The following is an 18,761-nucleotide window of genomic DNA, read 5'->3' as shown; positions in this document are numbered from 1 at the left end:
CTGTGTGAGTGGTCTTACAACCTATTTTATAGCCTATCTCCTACTGCCCGCCCCTCTTCAAAGAACACTTGTGATAGCAGTTACAGCCACTCGGATAATCTAGAAAACATTCTGCCTACCCCAACATCACATCTTCCAGGTATCCTTTGCTGTATGTTTTAGAGACTTTCTTTAGAGAAAATAGCTTGACTTATATAGGTCATGGTTAATGAGGTACAAATAGAAACTCTTAAGTTGGGACACTAGACTTAAACCTAAGTTAGAAAAGAATGAAGCATTCATCTTCAGGAAGCAGACAAGATGATCTTGCCTTCAAGAAAAAAGGCACAGAAACAATAATGCCAGAAACTGTCCTTCTGTACCTGTCATGATGGTAAAGGTTTACAAAAAAATAATCACTTATTGATACTGATGGACTATTTCAAATAAAATTGATGTGTTATATTTCACAACTTTTGAAATCATTTTAGTTAAATCATTTGATTGCCTTTACTCTTGGTGAGATAGAAGTGATTTTCTCCATGCTACAAATGAGAAAGCCTAAACTAATATCTATTAAGTCATATGAGAAAATCTTATAACTTGTGAGTCATAGAGCAATTGATTATGGCCAACCTTAATATTTCTGAGCTTTGCTTAGTATCTCAGTGATAGAGAAGGTTAACATAATGTTAAATAGTGCTAAACCACAGCTTTTTTATACCACATGTAATCCAGTCAAGGAGTTCACAGCTGTCACATTTAGAATATGTGCACTGGAACCGAAGTCCATGGATAGTCATTCCATCATATGGATATAGAGAAAGACAATGAATATTGTGGTAGTTGAAATGATAATTCTCCCCCAAATTACTGTTTATTTGAACACTTGGCACCTGTTGGTGGTACCATTTAGGGAGGTTGTGGAACCTTTAGGAAGTTAATCAGTATATCTATAGGGGTAAGGCTACATTACAACAAAAACAACAATAACAACAACAAAAAAACAGGAATTGGTAAACACTTTCATTAATAGCTCTCAATATTAGTGGTCTCCATTCTCCAATAAAAAGATACAAACTAACAGAATGGACCAGAAAACAGCATCCATTTTCTACTGCATCCAAGAAACACACCTCACCATCAAGAGCAGACATAATCTCAAGGTTAAAGGATGGAAAAAATATTCCAAGTAAATGGAACCAGGAAGTAAGAACATGTAGCTATTTTAATGACAAAATAGACTTCAAACCAAAACTAATAAAAAAGGATAGATAATAATAGTATATATTCATTAAGGGAAAAAATCTACCAAGAAAATATTGCAACCATAAATATTTATGCACCAAACACAAGGGTACCAAGGTTTATAAAAGAAACACTACTACAGCTGAAACCATATATTGACCCTCACACAGTGATAGTGGATGACTTAAATACCCCATTTGTTGGGGAATATTATTTTAAAGTGTATTACTTTTGTTTATGTTGCATTTGTTTAACTCTGTGAAGCTGTGTTACTTTGCCTGTCTAAAACACCTGATGGTGTAACAAAGAGCTGAATGGCCAATGGCAAGGCAGGAGAAAAAATAGGCAGGGCTGGCAGGCAGAGAGAAGAAATAGAAGGAGAAATCTGGGAGGAAAAGAGAAGGAATGAGAGAGGAAGGAGGACTTCAGGGACCAGCCACCCATATACACAGCAAGCCACAGAGTAAGAGTGAAAGTAAGGTATACAGGAATAGAGAATGATAAAAGCCCCAAGGCCAAAAATAGACAATTATTATTTTCTATGTTATTTTCTTAACCCAAATTATTAGGTTAAGAAAAGCTGGCAAGAAACAAGCCAAGCTAAGGCTGGACATTTATAATTAAGAATAAGCTTCTCTGTGTGATTTATTTGGGAGCTGGGTGGTGGATCCCCCCCAAAGAGCCAAATGACAAAAGAGCAAAAGTAAACAACACCCACTCATACTAATGAATAAGTCATCCAGACAAAAACTGAAGAGAAATGCTGTAGCTGAATAATGTCACAAATCAAATGGACCAAGCAGACAACTACAAAACACTCCACCAAACACTAAATAATACACTTTCTTTTCAGCAGCCCATGAAACTTTCTCAAAAAATTGATGACATATTAGGACACAAAGCCAGTATCAACAGATACAGGAAACTGAGATAACACCCTGCGTCCTATCTGACCACCATGGATTAAAGCTGGATATCAACAGCAACAGAAACTATAGAAACTCATGGCAGCTGAACAACTTACTACTGAATTAAATTGAATCAGAACAGAAATAAAAATTGAAATTAAAAAGCATTTAAAAAATTGTTTAAAGTAATATAAAGAAAAACACTGGGAAAACACATAAAATGATAAACCCATTAAAATTTAATCAGGCACATGCACACACATGCCATTTATTTATGTAACCTTTCTAAATCAGTTATAATAGATGAACTGGCAACCCAAATTCTCCACACTTTTGAAATATTACTTCAAGTTCCTTCATCAGGATGTGGGATTCATGTCACTCTCACTCTACCCTAGTTTTATACTTTTGTGTGCACAGAGCATTGTGTCAGTTTTGAGCATAATGCCTCCAAAACTAGCCCATTTCCTACTGAGACTGTCAAACTTCTAGATACACAGTCCTGGGCAACTTGTGTGAGGATTGGGAGCACATGACCTTTTCTTTCCATTGGACTGACTAAAAGCCAAGCCCTGACTGCTGAACAGCTCACATGAACTGAACCTAAATCACTAACCATATAGCCAGAACTAAATCACTGTGCTGAATGCCACGAAGCAGTGATATCAGATACTTCAATTTTGTTGTTTACTTGGAAACTTTCTTTAAAAAAAAAAACCAAAAAAAGTTCATTCTTCATATTAGTAGATAAAGCAACATGCAGATTGTACTTTCTAACTTCATGCTCATTTTTGTTTCCTCCATATTTTGGTTTTCTCATCTAGAAAAACTTATGTGTTAGATTATATAATATTCAAAGATCAAGCTAATTCCAAGATTCTGTACATACTGATGGTGGTGTTGGTATTACTTAAAAATCTAATACATAGTTTATGCTTTGCCCCCATGAAGATCTGGGCAACCACAGGAGCCATTCCCTTGATAACATGTGACCTTTGGGAGACCTTAAAATGAACACCATATTCCTAATTTGCACTGAAAACTGCAGAGTTCAGGCATAGATGAACAAGTCTTTTTTTTTTTTTTTTTCTGTTTTGTGTCTTTTGTTGTCAGTGGTGGTATTTCATGCTTGGTATTGCTTTACTGATCTAAGGAGCACACATAGGACCTTTCAGATTTAGGTTCTACCACTGAGATACATCCCTACCCCTCAATACTATTTTAGTACAATTTTGTTTGTATTTTTTGAGACAAGTTTCACTGTACAGCCCAGTCAGCATCAACTTGCAGAACCTCTTACGTCAGCTTCCCAAAGGCCAGGATTAGCAGCATGTGTCACCACACTTGGATTTCTAGTGCAATTGTAAGAAATGAGAAAAAAAAAAGTTTTGTGTGTTTTTCAAATACTAGAGATTTCTATGTGTAATGAATGGTAATTTCACTTATTTTGCAAGTAACAATGTCATTCAAGTGCAGAGGCTAAAAGGTTTCTCTCATAGTCAGCTAGATATTGATTGTCTATGAGGAGCTGGGCCATTTAGTCATCATTTATCCAGCCTTGCTATGTGTGTATAAAATCAACATCATTTTCTTTCTTTCATTTTTTTTTTTGGGGGGGAATCAGACATTGTACCAAATGGATGAGGCCATTTTTGTTTTCTTTTTTTTTAAAGAACATTCCTGTTATTTATTCAGTACTTGCTGAAATATATGCTCTTTATTTCTTTACTTGCTCTGGAAAAAAAATATCCTGCTACATTTTCTTATCCATTTAGAGTTCATAAAGAGTGACAGGTAATGCACAGCCTGCATCTGCTCTTCTTCTGCCTTGGCTATGCAATACTTATCTGTTGAAAAGGCCAAAGAAATGTACAATGAGGCTTAATATGCAGTAAATAGAATATAATCAATGGCCTTTCAGAGTGTCATTCTAGCCTTAAACTGCCACGGGAAAAGGAAAAACCTACAATGGAATTAGGTATGACTGTCTCTAAATTATGAATAAATTGGGCTACTGACAGCTATTTATTTTATCTGAAGACATCGGAATACCCAGCAACAATAAAGCTTATTATCCACATAAGGATTAAAAGAACACGTCGAAGTAAGTTGACGTATTTATCTCCTTTCATCCTCTAAGCGTCCTTGCACATTGAGAAAGCATCATCTCCATTTGTACAAATGAGGAAAATGAAGTTCCCTTGAGTAATTGATCCCAAAACATGCAAATTGGTTGCAAATCTGCATCAGAATCAGTAGCCACTGAATCCCAGCCTTGTGGCCCCCAACAGACTGCAGGTCTCTGTTCCAGCTCTAGCTGCCTGGTTCTCGTTGATGAGTTTTTGTAAATCTTATGTTTAGAAATGGAAAGGAAGGAAATAGAAGATAGAGTAGTTAGTTATTCTGCACATCTGCTGAATGTAGTTAATTCATTGGTTTTTCATGAATATGAAATGCTATAGATGAATGTGTATCTATTTATATACAATAACAAGCTCTGGGAAGATATATGTGGTTTGAAATATAGATACATTGGTTTCAATTCTAATATTGGTTTAAGTAAAACATTTTTTTACCCCATCTAATAAATATATCCATTAGAGTTAACTTCTTTAAATCAGTTAAGGACTGCAGGTTTATTCAGCAGTGCATGTAGACTGGTTATGTAAAACCAATAGCTGAAGTTCATCCATGTGGCTTTAATTAGGATGCATAGATTGAGATGAAAAAGCAAAGAACTTCTGGCTTTGATTATGCCTGTATCTGCTCCAGTATCAGTGTCTGCAAAGGCAAATATGTGTTGGCTTTGCTTAATACATGCTCATTCACAGACGCTGTGCCTTGGCTCAATTTCATGTTGAAGGCTTTCATTAAAAGATATTGTTTGTCTACGTACCAGTTTAACTCATGTCATTCAATTATCCAGGAGTATTTTCCAGGCTTGGGAAATAATTGCATATGTTGAAAATAAGTTGGTTGTGTTGTGTTACAAAGAAAGCAGATTCATTTCAGTGAAAACTTCTTTGGACTTCTGGAAGTTGTACTGTCTCCAATCTACATGCTTGTCTCCAAACATGACTTTGGGAGACTGCCTTATTTTCCTTCCCAGGACAGAGAATTCTTTGAGGGGAAAAAGCATTCCTTCACAAGTAGCAATCATCTTCTCGGGGGGTTACTAAACTTTCCTACCAAAGAGAGAGAAGCAATTTTATAAAATCAGTGACTTATTTTACATTGGCCCTACATTTATTATTTTAAGGAAAAACTTATCTTTTGTAGTCATTTGTGCTTTTGGTGAGACTTTCAGTTACTTTACCTCTTTCATTAGCATATATTGATTGTATAAAATGATTGCTTCATTAAAACATTTTCACACATGTATGTCATGTATTTTAATTATGTTCATCCCCATTACAATCTCTTGTCCCCTTTCCATCTTTGTACTAGTTCCTTTCTTTTTTTCTACTGTTATGTCATACACAGAGATCATATTATTTTATTTACATTATTTTTTATTTGTGTATGTGATGTGTATAATGTGATAGATGTCTGTGTGGCATGTATGTGTGTGATGTGTGTGATATATGTCTGTGTGATGTGTATGTGTAAAATGTGTGTGTGTGTGTGTGTGTGTGTGTGTAATGGTTGTGTGAAGGCATGCAGGTCATCGCACATCTGGAAATGTCAGAGAATAGCCTGGTAGGTTCACTGCCTCCACATTTGAGGAAGTTTCGGGGATAGACTCAGGTTGTCGGGCTTGTAGAAAACAGTTTTACCCACTATAGCATCTCATTAGCCTTAATAAATATCTTAAATCTATTTCCACACATGGGAGAAAATGTGGTATTTGTCTTTGAGTTTGCTTTATTTCACTTATAATGATGATCTAGTTCTACCCATTTTCCTGCAAATGACATAATTTTGTTCTTTATGGAAGAATAAAACTCTACAGTGTGTATATACCATGTTTTTTCATTAATTCATTTCTTGATGGATATCTAGGTGGATTTTAATATAATTAACAAATGGGTTAATTAACTGTACAAACAGTTCACAAAAGGTTAAGTACAGATGGCCAATATATAAAGGAAAACTGCTCAACATCCTGAGCTCTCACAAAAGTGCCATCAAAATCACACTGAGATTTAATTTCATGCAAGTCAGAATGATTATCACTAGGAGAGTAAAAAACAAAAAAAATTCTGGTTTGGAACCCATATATTCTTCTATTGGGAACGCAAATTGCTCTATCCACTATGGAAATCAGTATGGTGCTTCCTCCAAAACCTAAAAATGGAACTACTGTATGACACAGTTATATCACTTGTTAATATATACCCAAAGGACTCTAAAGAAAGTTTATGAAATTAGATTATTTGTTGCTGATCTAGTCTAAAGAATCTGATGCTTATAAAATGTAACTCCACAGTGCATAGATTATTACTCACAATATAGTGGCTCAAAACATAAGGCTAAAAAAGAATAAGTAACATATTTAAGTGCATCTAACTAATAAATAGTGTACCTGGAATCTAAATTTGTCCATTTCTTGGAGATCATGAATACTGACACACATGTAAAAAGCCAAAGGGCAGGCATAATGACTCAGAATATGTCACCTTCCATGCTGAAGAATTCCAAGACCTCCTAGCATTCTAGGACTAGGTATAAACATTATTGATTCCAGGGACTGGAGGTATGGGTTAATTGGTGTGACACATCTACTATACAAGAAACTCTGGGTTTGACTTGCAGGACCACAAAAACCAGCCATGGTGGTATATGCCTATAACCCTGGTGCTTGGGAAATATAGGCAGGAGGATTGAAACTGAAGATCACACTCAGGGATTTGATGCCAGCTTGGGACACATCAGACAACGCCAAAAGCAGAAGGGGTTTTATTGGTTATAGATTGTGTTCAGACCTCAGTTGCCAATGCTGACAAAATGGCTTGCTTGTGAATACCAGAAAACCTTCCAGGAAAGAAGCCAGCCCACACAAGCCAAGCCTTATCAGATCCTCTTCTTTCTCTTATGCCCCTTCTTGATCTTTTCTTTTTTACCTTGCTTAAAATCTATGCATTAAACTGCAATGCCATGAACACAATAAACAAGTCAGGCATTCTGGTCCTCAGGCCACAGATACCCTTCTTACAAATGATCTTGGTGCCAGAGATCCACCAGCAAACAGTCTTTGCTTTCGAGCTGGAATTATTTTTAGTGTGCCAAATGTATTCTATTTAAAAAAAAAAAAAAAAGTAGTGTCTCTTGTGTCCGTGAGAAACTTCTAAGGTCTTACCAGTCAGACTCATAGTGGACAGTTTATGAAATTGATATAACAGTTCTTCAAGACTGAAACACACTTATATGACTTGCCAATGTATACACATTAATACAGGAGAAAGTTACAGAGGAGAGAGTAGTGTAGTTGAGTCTGTAGAATTTCTCACCTATATTTTCCCTAAGGCTGTGCAGCACTTTGTGATTTATTCCCATATGTTCCTCTTCCCTTGCTTTCTGTTATTACCAACCTACTTTATACAGCCCATGCAGAATGAAAGCACGAGAGAGAGAGAGAGAGAGAGAGAGAGAGAGAGAGAGAGAGAGAGAGAGAATGAGAGAGAGAATGTGTGTTAAAAACCGAAAGTATAAAAGAGAGAGAGGGAATACATGTATTAAAACTGAAAGTATAAGCTAGAGATGTGGAGGCATTATTGCCCTGTGAGATTTTAAAGTTTTAAATAAGGTCAGGGTTTGGCTTCGCTGGTAAACTGCCCACAATGTAAGAAATTCCAGAACCCCTGTGGAAAAGCAGGCATGCTGGTTCACATCAGAAGGGAACAGAGACAGGGTCATTGTCCAATCATTTTGCTCTTCTAAGAACACATGAAGTGGATTTCAAAGTTTGAAGTGTTAAGTGGAGGAAAATATAATCAAGATTTATTGTATGAAACTTTCAAAGAATTAATGTTTTTTTTTTTTTTAATTTTAAAAAGACAGTTCCCTCAGACATTCCCACAGGCCAGTTCAATGTAAACTCTCATTGAGATTTTTTTTCTAGGTGTTCCTTGGTTGTGTTGAGTTAACCACTAAAATTAACCATCATATATATTAAGGTCATGGTTTAGATTCAATCTTGGTTAGTGACCATCTGTGTGACTTTGGACATACTGTCTTCTATTTCTCTAAGCTTCAGATTTCTTAAAGTAAAAACTCAATTATGATAGTTATGGCAATTAATTAAATATTAGTAAAGTGACTAGAAAATAGCAAGTTCATTACAGAGCAGGTGATGAGATTGCATTTTAGTATGACAACAATAAGAGCAGCACTGCATCTAAACCCACATTAGACTCTGCTTTGAGCATTAAATAGTCATTTTTCTTGATAGCTCTTTAGATTATGATGGCTAGCCAAGACCAGGGTAATCCTAAAGAAAGTAGTCTTACCATTTGGGAATGATAGAATAAAAAAAATTTCCTGATAAACTTTCTTAGAATATGAATAAGTTCTGAAGATATAATGTACAGTTTGTTAAAAATTCTGAATTGTATCCTTAGAATTTATGCAGAATAGATCACAAGCATTTTCACACAATCAAATGTAGACATGTGAGATGATGTCTGTGTTAAATAGCATATAGTAACCATTTAGTCTTAACATATGGAAGTATCAAATCACATTGCATATTTTAAATATATTTCATCTTAGATATCGGTTACCTTAAATGGAAGAACGTATCTGAATAAAAAGATCATTTTTCATCCAAAAGATAACCATCTAAGTCAACTCAGAGAATAAGGACAGTTGAGAAGTCTGTAACTAAATTTGTTATGAAGGCTGCTATCTACAGATGAATAAAGCATGATAATGAGTATAAGGTTATGTCTACATCAATGGATTATGCCTAAATATTGATAAATAATTTTAAATACAAATGAAAAACATTTATGAGCAAATATTACCATAAATAGTTATTCAACATGAAGTCCACACATCAGACTCCTAATAGCACTGGCTCCAGGAGACAGAGATTTTACCTTTTGTGTATCAAAGGAAAATCAGGTTATGTTCTATACAACTGGAGAAGCAAGCATGTTTTAGCAATAAGAGCTGTACCTGAACACCTAGGTATAATGAGAAAGAAAAACATAAAAACTGAAAAGTGCTGTTTTCCAAATTAAAGAATACTTCTTTAGGACAGCATAGCTAGAATCAAATTGGTCAGAAATGATCTTTGTCTACAGAGGGGGAAGAATTGAGAGTTTTTTGAAGAACATTGTCTTAATGGCTAAGTTGGGAGTGAAAGTATCAATGATGATTGATATGGATTCACAACATGCTCCCACGGTTGGGCATGATTGCACATGCCTGGCAGGACCTAGTTACTTCTGCCTAGTCATTTCTGGGACAAAACATCATGTGTGACCAGGACCCCATGGCTTTGCGTGGTTGCATAAAGCGTGCAGCGCAACCATGTGATCTATGCGCATGCGTGGAATTGCCATAGGGGCCTGTGTGCACAGGCGTGGCCCAGCCTTTATAAGCTGGCGCCATGGTTCCCGGCTCCATCTTTACTCATGTGTCTTTTCCAAAGATCTGTGCACATCTGTCTCTCTCCCTTATCTTAATAAAACTCTTGTTGGTGGATTCTGTTGTGTTTCGTGACGTTTCCTTGCAGGGTAAGAGCGCTGCAAAATAACCAACAATAATAGTGTTAACAGCAAATGATTTCTAAAACACACTATTATCCTTTAAGCCAAGTGTATATCACACCAATATAAGCATCAAGAAATTATTGCTGATTACTGAGTAAGGACGGGGAAATCAAGACTTTAAAATTAAAGAATATAATGAAATATAGCATTAATAGAGCATATCCAGGCTACAAGTCACACTCACACGCAGAGGACAATATTAAGGCCATCTTTTGAAAATTATTGAGGTCCAGCCTCTTTAGTTTCCTTCCCAGGGGCCCAGAAGAGACACTACAAACAATGAGAATATTTTGCAGGAAAGGAATCTGAGCACACTGTGCTCTTTGTCCACCCACTTTATTCCTCTAAGACGAAATTCTATCTATACAGCTTCAGTTCTGTTCTCACATTCTGCTCCTTTCAGTCTCTTTTCCTCCTGTCCTATCCTAGTTCTAACTAAGCTCTTTTTGCTGCTTCCTCATCTTCATTTCTCTCTGTCTTGTTCCTTCCTGTTCCTCCTCCAGCACCAGTCTCAACCCTACCAGCAAGCAACATGACTCTTACATTATAATGCAAAGCTTCCAAGCTCCCTACAAGAGCCATGATAGCCAGCTTCATTTGCAACCCAAAAGGGGAGTGAATAGAGGAGGTGGGGTCAGATAAGGCCTGGAATAAGTCAGAAACGGAATTTATGTGCTCAAAATATATTCTTATAATCGGTTAGGTGAAATGTTAGGAGTCTATGATAAATGTGCTCAAACTACAATCTTATAGGTGGTTAGGTAAAAGAGTCTATAAGTCACTAAGATAAAACTGTCTCTGTTTTCCTATGCTGCAATATACCAGGGCAGGGTAACTCTGCTAGGAGCTAGGAAACTTGCCTCATAACTACATTACACTTGTTATGCAAAAAACTCTTTTGTTCTGAGTCAATTGCTCTGGAATGCCATTTGGGCTGTGAGAGAAAGGAGGTTCTGAGTTTCATTTGCACAAGAAACTAAGCTATGAGCCTGTCTCCTAGGTGGTATCTCCAGAAGGGTGTTTACATTAGTTCAGGAGATTGTTTTCCATGTTGGTCTAGGATGCTTGAGAAGAATTTCAGGTAAAATACACTGTTAAAAGTTATTGGGGAAGTTATGAGTGCACATGAAAATTCATAGCAAAAGACAGCTGATATATTAGAAGCCAAATAACACCAAATCCTCCTTGAGATTTGTCTTAATCCTCTGAAAGGCCCTTAGCTTCTTCTAGGTATTAGCTTTACCATATTCAGCTGAATTCCTACTACATTCCTGCAGCTCTTTGGAGCCATCTTCCTTTAAACTGCATTGTATTTAAGAAAACATTATCACTGAAAGCTGAAGTTGTCCAAAAGGTCTTGAGATATCATTAGAAGAATGAGTTGCCCACAAAGAAAAGGAATTTCACTGTCCCAAGACTTAATCAGACCAACGGCATTCATTCAAACTTAAGTCCAAGGTTAAACTCTGCAGTCATCTGTTCCTTCTGAAGATTAGCTTCTACCATCAGAGTCTAGGCTTGCCTGCCCAGTCATGTTGACTGTGTTATGTCTTGGTCCATATTTGGCTTAGGATCTGGAAGTAGCAATCTAGGATGTGAACAGAAGGTAAACTCCCTTTTCTACTTTAATAGATTGAGATAAGAAAACTAATCTTTCCAACTTCAAATTTATGCTCAGAGATTAACCTTATGAATTAATTCTATTTATGAGCAAAGCAGAGCAGTGTTGTGAAAGAAAACTAGGCTGATGCTTGTTTCATAATGTTACACTATGAAATTTTATACTAAGTAATACTCTTTAAATTTAGTATTGACAATATCCTACACACATAGCATATCTTGTGATCATTTTCACTTTCTCTTACCCTGATGCCTTCCTTTTACTTTCCAGCTCATTTTCCCTTCCTTTTGCTTCATTTTATGTGTATATATGGTTTGCAATTAGCCATAGCTGTTCTATTCTCATGAATCTATGGGCTATGTTATAACCAAAGACAATTTAGAGCACTTCTCCTCAATATCTTATTCTCTCAATCTTTATGTCCCATGATAGTCCCTTGTCCTTGGAGGAGATGATGTCAATGTCTCTTTTGTAGTTGAGCACTCAGCAGTCATCTTAATCTTAACACTTTGACCAGGTAGGTGTCTTTGTATTTATTGTTACTTACTACACAAAGAATACTCTATGACCAAAATTAAGAGCATTAGACTAAGCATATAAACATAAATATTTAAATAATCTGACTACAGCCCCAATTATTAGAATTTTATCAATCATCAATAGTAAGTTTTTCCTTAGGGCCTATGGTTTCTCCAGTCAACAGTTCTTGACCAAATTTACCTAAAGGGCATGAATTCCCTCTTGTGGAACAAGTCACATACCCAATCATTCTGTATTACCTCAGTAATTGCTATATTAGTATCTCACTGGTGGGTTGACTTTGTATAACAAGCTGGTATTGAAACATGCAAGGCCCACAGCTAGGTAAGACTGCTGTGGAATAATCTTTTGTATACTGTAAAGATTTGTCACTCAAATTGGTTTAAGAAAATTCAGATTGTCCTGTAGTCAGGCAGGAAGTATAGGTGGTATGACCAAACTAAAGATGCTCAGATGAAGAAGGATGTAGTCAGTGGAGATGTCACCAGACACAGAGAAAACAAGATATGTACAAAATGAGGTAACAAGCCATGAGCCATGTGGCAGAGGATAAATAAGAAATATGAGTTAATTTAACTTGTAAGAGTTGCTAGTAACAAGCCTGAACTAGCAGCTGAGCATTTACAATTAATATTAAGCCTATGAGTGGTTATTTGGGAGCATTACCAGGACAGGAACACTCCACCTACCTAAGACCATTGATTACTTTTCTCTTCGACAGTCAGCATAATACATTATGGCACTCTAAACACTAGCCAGCAGAGAGGAAGCTTTCAGTTCATTTGTAGTTAGATTTTGTGTGTGTGTGTGTGTGTGTATGTGTGTGTGTGTGTGTGTGTGTGTGTGTTTTATGTTAAAGTGTGTACTCTCTTAAGCAGAAAGATTTATCAGGAACACTTTTGTACCCTACTTGACACTATTTTTTCAGTTGATCAACTCCTATCAGGGATTTTGTATGTGTGAGACATCCCAGCATTAAGTTATCTGGTAGCATACAGTGAGAGAACTGTCCCTGAAACAGGGAGATGGAGAGGGAAAAGTCAAATGTTCCTAATATAAATAAAGAATTATGACTTTTTGTTGTTAAAGAATTTCCTGAAATTGTTGCACATTGGCAAAACAAATGGAAGAGATTAGAGATGGTTCTTTCCCAAGACTAGTTAACAATAGGATAGAAGTTTAACATGGAAATAATAGTTCTACAAAGCAACTGAAGCACCATACCTGTAGTTCCTTCTGCTGGGTTGTTACTATATCAGAAGCTGTACCTCCCCCTACTCAATATGGTCACTGATAAAGTCTTGAATCATTTTTAGTCTCTTCTTATTCTTACTTCTCTAGAAGTTGTCTTTCCATTTGTTGTACATTCTCTTCCAAATGAACTCATTTCTGTGTCTATCCTGCCTATGTGTGGAAGAGAGCAATAGCAATAGCCTGTCATGTTTGGGGTTGGAGCCTCTCAGGGCCTCCATTAAATGATAACTTTAAAAGAAGTAACATACTTCTGGCAATGACTTTTCATTTCATAGCTTTTTGTATCCAGGAGTGGTATTATTCTGTTATGGGGCAACTCCACTTAGACTCCTTTCATATATTTGTAGGTATCTATTATAGGAAGCTTCTACAGTAGTACATGAGAAGTTTTCAGTGTTACCTATTCTTCCCATATTCCTTCCTTTTCTCTGCCTTCCCATGTGCAACTCATTCTTTTTTTCTCCATTATTTTCCTTGTCTTCTTTATATTACCTGTGTTCTCTTTCCTTCCCTTGAAAGCCTACAGTGATTTACTAGTTTCCTAACCTACGTCTAAACATTCAAAAGTAGTATCTACATATGAAGGAACATGCAATTTTGCCTTTATAAGTCTCGGTTATCTCAATCAGAATGATAATTTGCAACTCCATCTATTTATATGAAAATTTCATAACTTATAAAATAGTAATCCTCATCAAAATTTCAATGTCACTCTTCCCAGAAATAAAGAAAACAAAGTTCAAATTTATATAGAAGCATAAAAGATACACGATAGCTGAAATTCTGAGCTAAAGGAAGAAGGTTGAAGATATCAATTTCCAAGTAGTACTATGAAGTTATAGTAATAAAAATAACATGGCATTTGCACAAATTCACATGAGGAGTTCAACGGACTAGAACAGAAGATCAAGAAATAAACTTTTTCAGTTACAGCATTTAGCCACCTGAATTTGTTTCTGTTTTTGAGACAGAATCACACTATGTAGCCCAAGCTGACTTTGAACTCAAAAAGACCAACTGCTTCTGTCTCCCACATACTGAGATTAAAGTCATGAGCCACTATGCCCAGCACAGCTATCTGATTTTTGATAAAGATGCCAAGAAAAATATACTAGAAAAACGATAACATCTTCAACAAAGAGTGATAGCAAAACTGGATATTCCATGTAGAAGAATGATACTTAGATTCTATTTCTCACAATGTATGAACAAAAAATTAAATGTACTAAGAACCTTGATGTAAGATATTGACATAGGCAAGAATCTGACTTGTATTCTAGTAACTTAGGAGAGAGTGCAAACAATTGGCGAACTGGACTTCATGTAATTGAATGGCAAAGGGAATGATCAAGTGGAGACACAGCCTACTGCAAGAGAAAACACTTGCCAGTTCTATATCTGATAGCTAATTAATATTTAAAATATATAAAGAACTCAAAAATAATAAAAAAAACAAGGCAAAAGAGCTAATCAAAAAGTGGCATAATGAAATGAGCAGCAGTTATCATAAGATGAAGTACAAATAAATATATGGAGAAATGTTCAGCATCACTAAGAATCAGAGAAATGTAAATAAAAACTGCAGTGAGAATCCATTTCATCCCAGTTAGAATGACAGTCATCAAGAAGACAAATAGCAAAGGATGCCGACAAACAGGAATCCTTACACATTGTTTTGTGGGGCCATAAACTAGTCCTACCACTATGGAAATAAATATGAAGGTATGAGCTCCTTAATTGGTTATCCAATACAGAGTGATCAGCCTTAAAATCATACATACACAAGTGACACTAAACAGATTTAACAGGTTGCAGTATATATTTATGTGTGTGTACATATACATGTATGTGTATGTAAAACAGTAATATCCAAAGAAAGAGAGGCCATCAGGTTGAGAGGGAGTGGGGGGCCATGGCTGTGGTTGGAAAAAGCAAAGGGAAACAGTGAAGAGATGTAACTATATTTTAATTAAAATTAATATATATTAACATAAAAAGAATATAGAGCCAAATCACGTTAAACATGTCCTCAATGGCAGTTAGGAAAAATTAGAAGAGCCATAAATCAAATACATATGCAAACAAATAAATTGCAGTGTGATTTTAAAAAATTGAACTAAAAATGAACCTAACTGTCTCACTCCAACTCAATACATCACAAATGCTTATTGTAACACCATTCACGCTATCTGACTTATGGATTCAACCTGGTTGTCCAACATGAAAGGAACAGGTAGGAAATGTGGTTTAAATGAATAGTACAATTTTCTTTTTACCCACATAGAAAAATGTTCTTTTCATTTTCAGGAAAATAGACGAAACTGGAGATAATAATATTAAACTAATGAGGTTGGTGTTAAAAGGTTAACTCTCACAAGTTTGCTTTTGTTTGTGGGTTTAAGATACTACAGATTCATAAAGCGTATTTTCTGATGGCATGAAATTCAAAGCAAAACTAGGAAACAAACAGGACTAATTACAGGAGGAGACTAGGGACGTTAGATGGTTATAAGAGGGGACACGCTTAAAGCACATTGTACTCTCACATGGAAATGGCCTTTTGAAATCCTGTATAATAAAATTGTAAAGATTTATTTATTTTTGATTGAAGGTGTTTAAGTGTTTTGGTTGCATGTATGTATGTTCACCATTTATGTGCAGTGCCAACTATGGCCAAGGTGACTGATCCCCCAGAACTAGGGTTTAAGTAGAGGTCCTCTGGAAGAGCTGCCAGTGAGCTGAGCCATCTCTCCAGGCCCTGTATAATAACGTTTTTAGGAAGACAACAGCAGAAAAGAATTTCATGAATAAGAAAAATTGTTAACTGTGTCTCAAGGACCTATGGGAAAAGGTTGAGTGGGGATAGGAAGTGGGAACCAAGCAGTTAGATTTTCTATAGCAGAAACAATCACTTGGTTCTTCACACCAAATAAAGACTTCTGAATACAACAATCCATATTAGTTCCACCCTAAGCCTGCCAATCTAGACTATAAACAGTTAAATACTAGAAACCCCTCCATTGAGTCCATGTCCTGAGAATTCCACAGAGCCCTCTGTCTTTACATTAGTAGCTTGTCATAGCATGTGCAGGGGGCCTGAGAATGATGAACGTCCTAAGTCTTCCCTTATGGTGGAGGAAGTTCTTCCCTGTCTGCTGACATTGACACTATTGAGAATGGGGAGCATGGAAAGAATCTTAGCATCTCTTCACTCCATATGCATAAGTCACTCTGGGTACAGTTGTGACCTCATTATTGGGCTAATTTCTCCCATTAGCCCTTTGTCTATGCTGCCAATCAATTTCCATATCCTTCTCTTAAAATCCGTAAGCAAAAGAAACATAAATATTGAAGGGAAGAAAATGAGCAAGAAGAGAGGTAGCCAAGGCCACTTTGTGGCACCAAGAGGACAATGGAAATTTCTTATAGATGTGCATTTTTAACAAACTTTGCATACAGGGAAAGATGTTGTTGAAATACTGTCTGAGACATACTATAGCAAGAATCTGAGTTAAATTATCTACCTCAAAGAACACTAGGTAAAGGACTTTTCAGGTCAAAATTGAGGATATGTCACCAAATGTATAGAATTTCTTTCCCATAACCATTAAAACCAAGCAGCTGGGAGTGACAACATGTATAGGGTAATTTACTGCAGACAACTGAATTAATTTATCCTCGAGAGCTATAAAAGTAAAAAGGACTTTCTGACAGGGAAATTTGAAAGATTGTATAGTTCAGCCAGAAATTCTAAATGCCAAGTCTTAACCTCTGAGGTGCGTTTTCAGAGACAACACTTTTGAAAATTTTACAGTCCGTTGACTGTCTGTAAGGAAGAACATGCATGTAAAGACAGTAGTAACTTCTCTAAAATCAGCACTTACTTTATATGAAATCAAGGTGCAAACGAGACAAACAGGATTGATCTACTCTGACTTTCAACAGAATCTTGCCCCAAACTGTCAAAGGACCAGCCTCCCATCAGGGGTTCTTGATCTCTTAGTTTCAGGTTCAAATCCCATCTCAAACATGTAGTGGTTTTTCACATAGACTAAATGAACTTCTTGGCCAAATGAAGTAATACCAGTTGCTAGCCCAATGGATTTCTGTGAGGATTTAATTAAACAAGGAAAGGATTTGCTAAATAGCCAGGGATTGAGTTTGTACCCAACGGCATCATCATCATCTCTGTTATTAGCATTCTCATAAAGGTTGCATTGTCAGATTGCAGTGAATTTGGGATTTTATCCACGTAGATCTTCCCATCTAAAAAGTTTTTGTTTTGTTTATTTTTCCACTGCTCTACTGAAGTATAAACTTCTTTAAAAAAATTTTTATACATACAATAGAATATACTTATAAGAAATACATTTTGTTAGAAAAGGAAGAACACTGGATGGCTTTCAGAACAAGAATGCAAACCTGGTTTAAATTTGAGGATACAGACAAACGATAGAGCCTGCCTAATCCCATCCTCAGTGTGTATATACAAATCATCTTAACTACAGTTCTGCTTAGATTATAGAGGAAAAACAAATTTCATCAGTTTTTGACCTTTAGGATTTTCTGGGCTCTTTTGATTCCTGTTTATGTATCCAGAGTAAATCAGCTTCATTCATTCATTCCAGTCTATCAAAGTAGGAGCATTTCCTGTGCAAAGAATCTCAGATTTGACTGCTGGTGCCGTGATGGTAGAGAGTTAGTGATGTAGTGGGCACCTTACTCCCTAATGACTCATTCTAGGTGAAATTCACAGCCCATGCATGCACATTCACATTCACAGGTGTCCATTCCTTCATCTCACCCTCTACTATATCTCTGTATGTTCAACACTGGAAGAAATTCCCTTGAGACTTTCCTCTGTTTTTACAGTCAGTTAAAGTAAATTCAGCTGGAATGACCTGGGAAGGAAAAGAAGTCCCATTAATTAAATTTTGTGCTTGAGCAACACAGGCTTAACTAGAATAAACATCACTCTTATTGTTTAAAATATGGTTGAGCATGTATTCCTCCCTTAGGAACTGAAATCCTATCCCCCGCCCAACAACTCACTTTAATTTTGGAAATGATAAGAGTAGGGAAAAATTACCTCCGAAGTTCTTGTCTAGCAAATGTTTTGTGATTTTTCCAATCAGCAGATAATAAAGAGAAACTCGAACACATCCTCCATTAATACCACGTTAGAAACAATATCGTCATGGAAATTCTGTTTAAAACATTGCCTCAATAACTGGCCTGCAGCTCCTGTGATGGTATGGTAGCTGGCTAGGGCTCAGATGCACTTCAGCAGAGGCACAGAGGGAAGACAAATCTAAAAACATTTAGTTAGCTAAGGCGCCAGGAAATGCAATCTAAAAGCAGCTCACATTAGATGTCATTTCTTCTCAGGCTTCTGCTATGAGGATCAACAGAAAACATTTGAATGCTTTTGTTCTGTTTTAGAAAAGACAGAGTGGAGTCTTTTAATCTGCAATTATCTCATTATCAGAAATC

Source organism: Peromyscus eremicus, chromosome 19 (assembly GCF_949786415.1).
Source record: "Peromyscus eremicus chromosome 19, PerEre_H2_v1, whole genome shotgun sequence".
Classification (NCBI taxonomy): Eukaryota; Metazoa; Chordata; class Mammalia; order Rodentia; family Cricetidae; genus Peromyscus; species Peromyscus eremicus.
The sequence above is the reverse complement of the archived record's forward strand: the minus strand, read 5'-3'. Positions refer to the sequence as shown.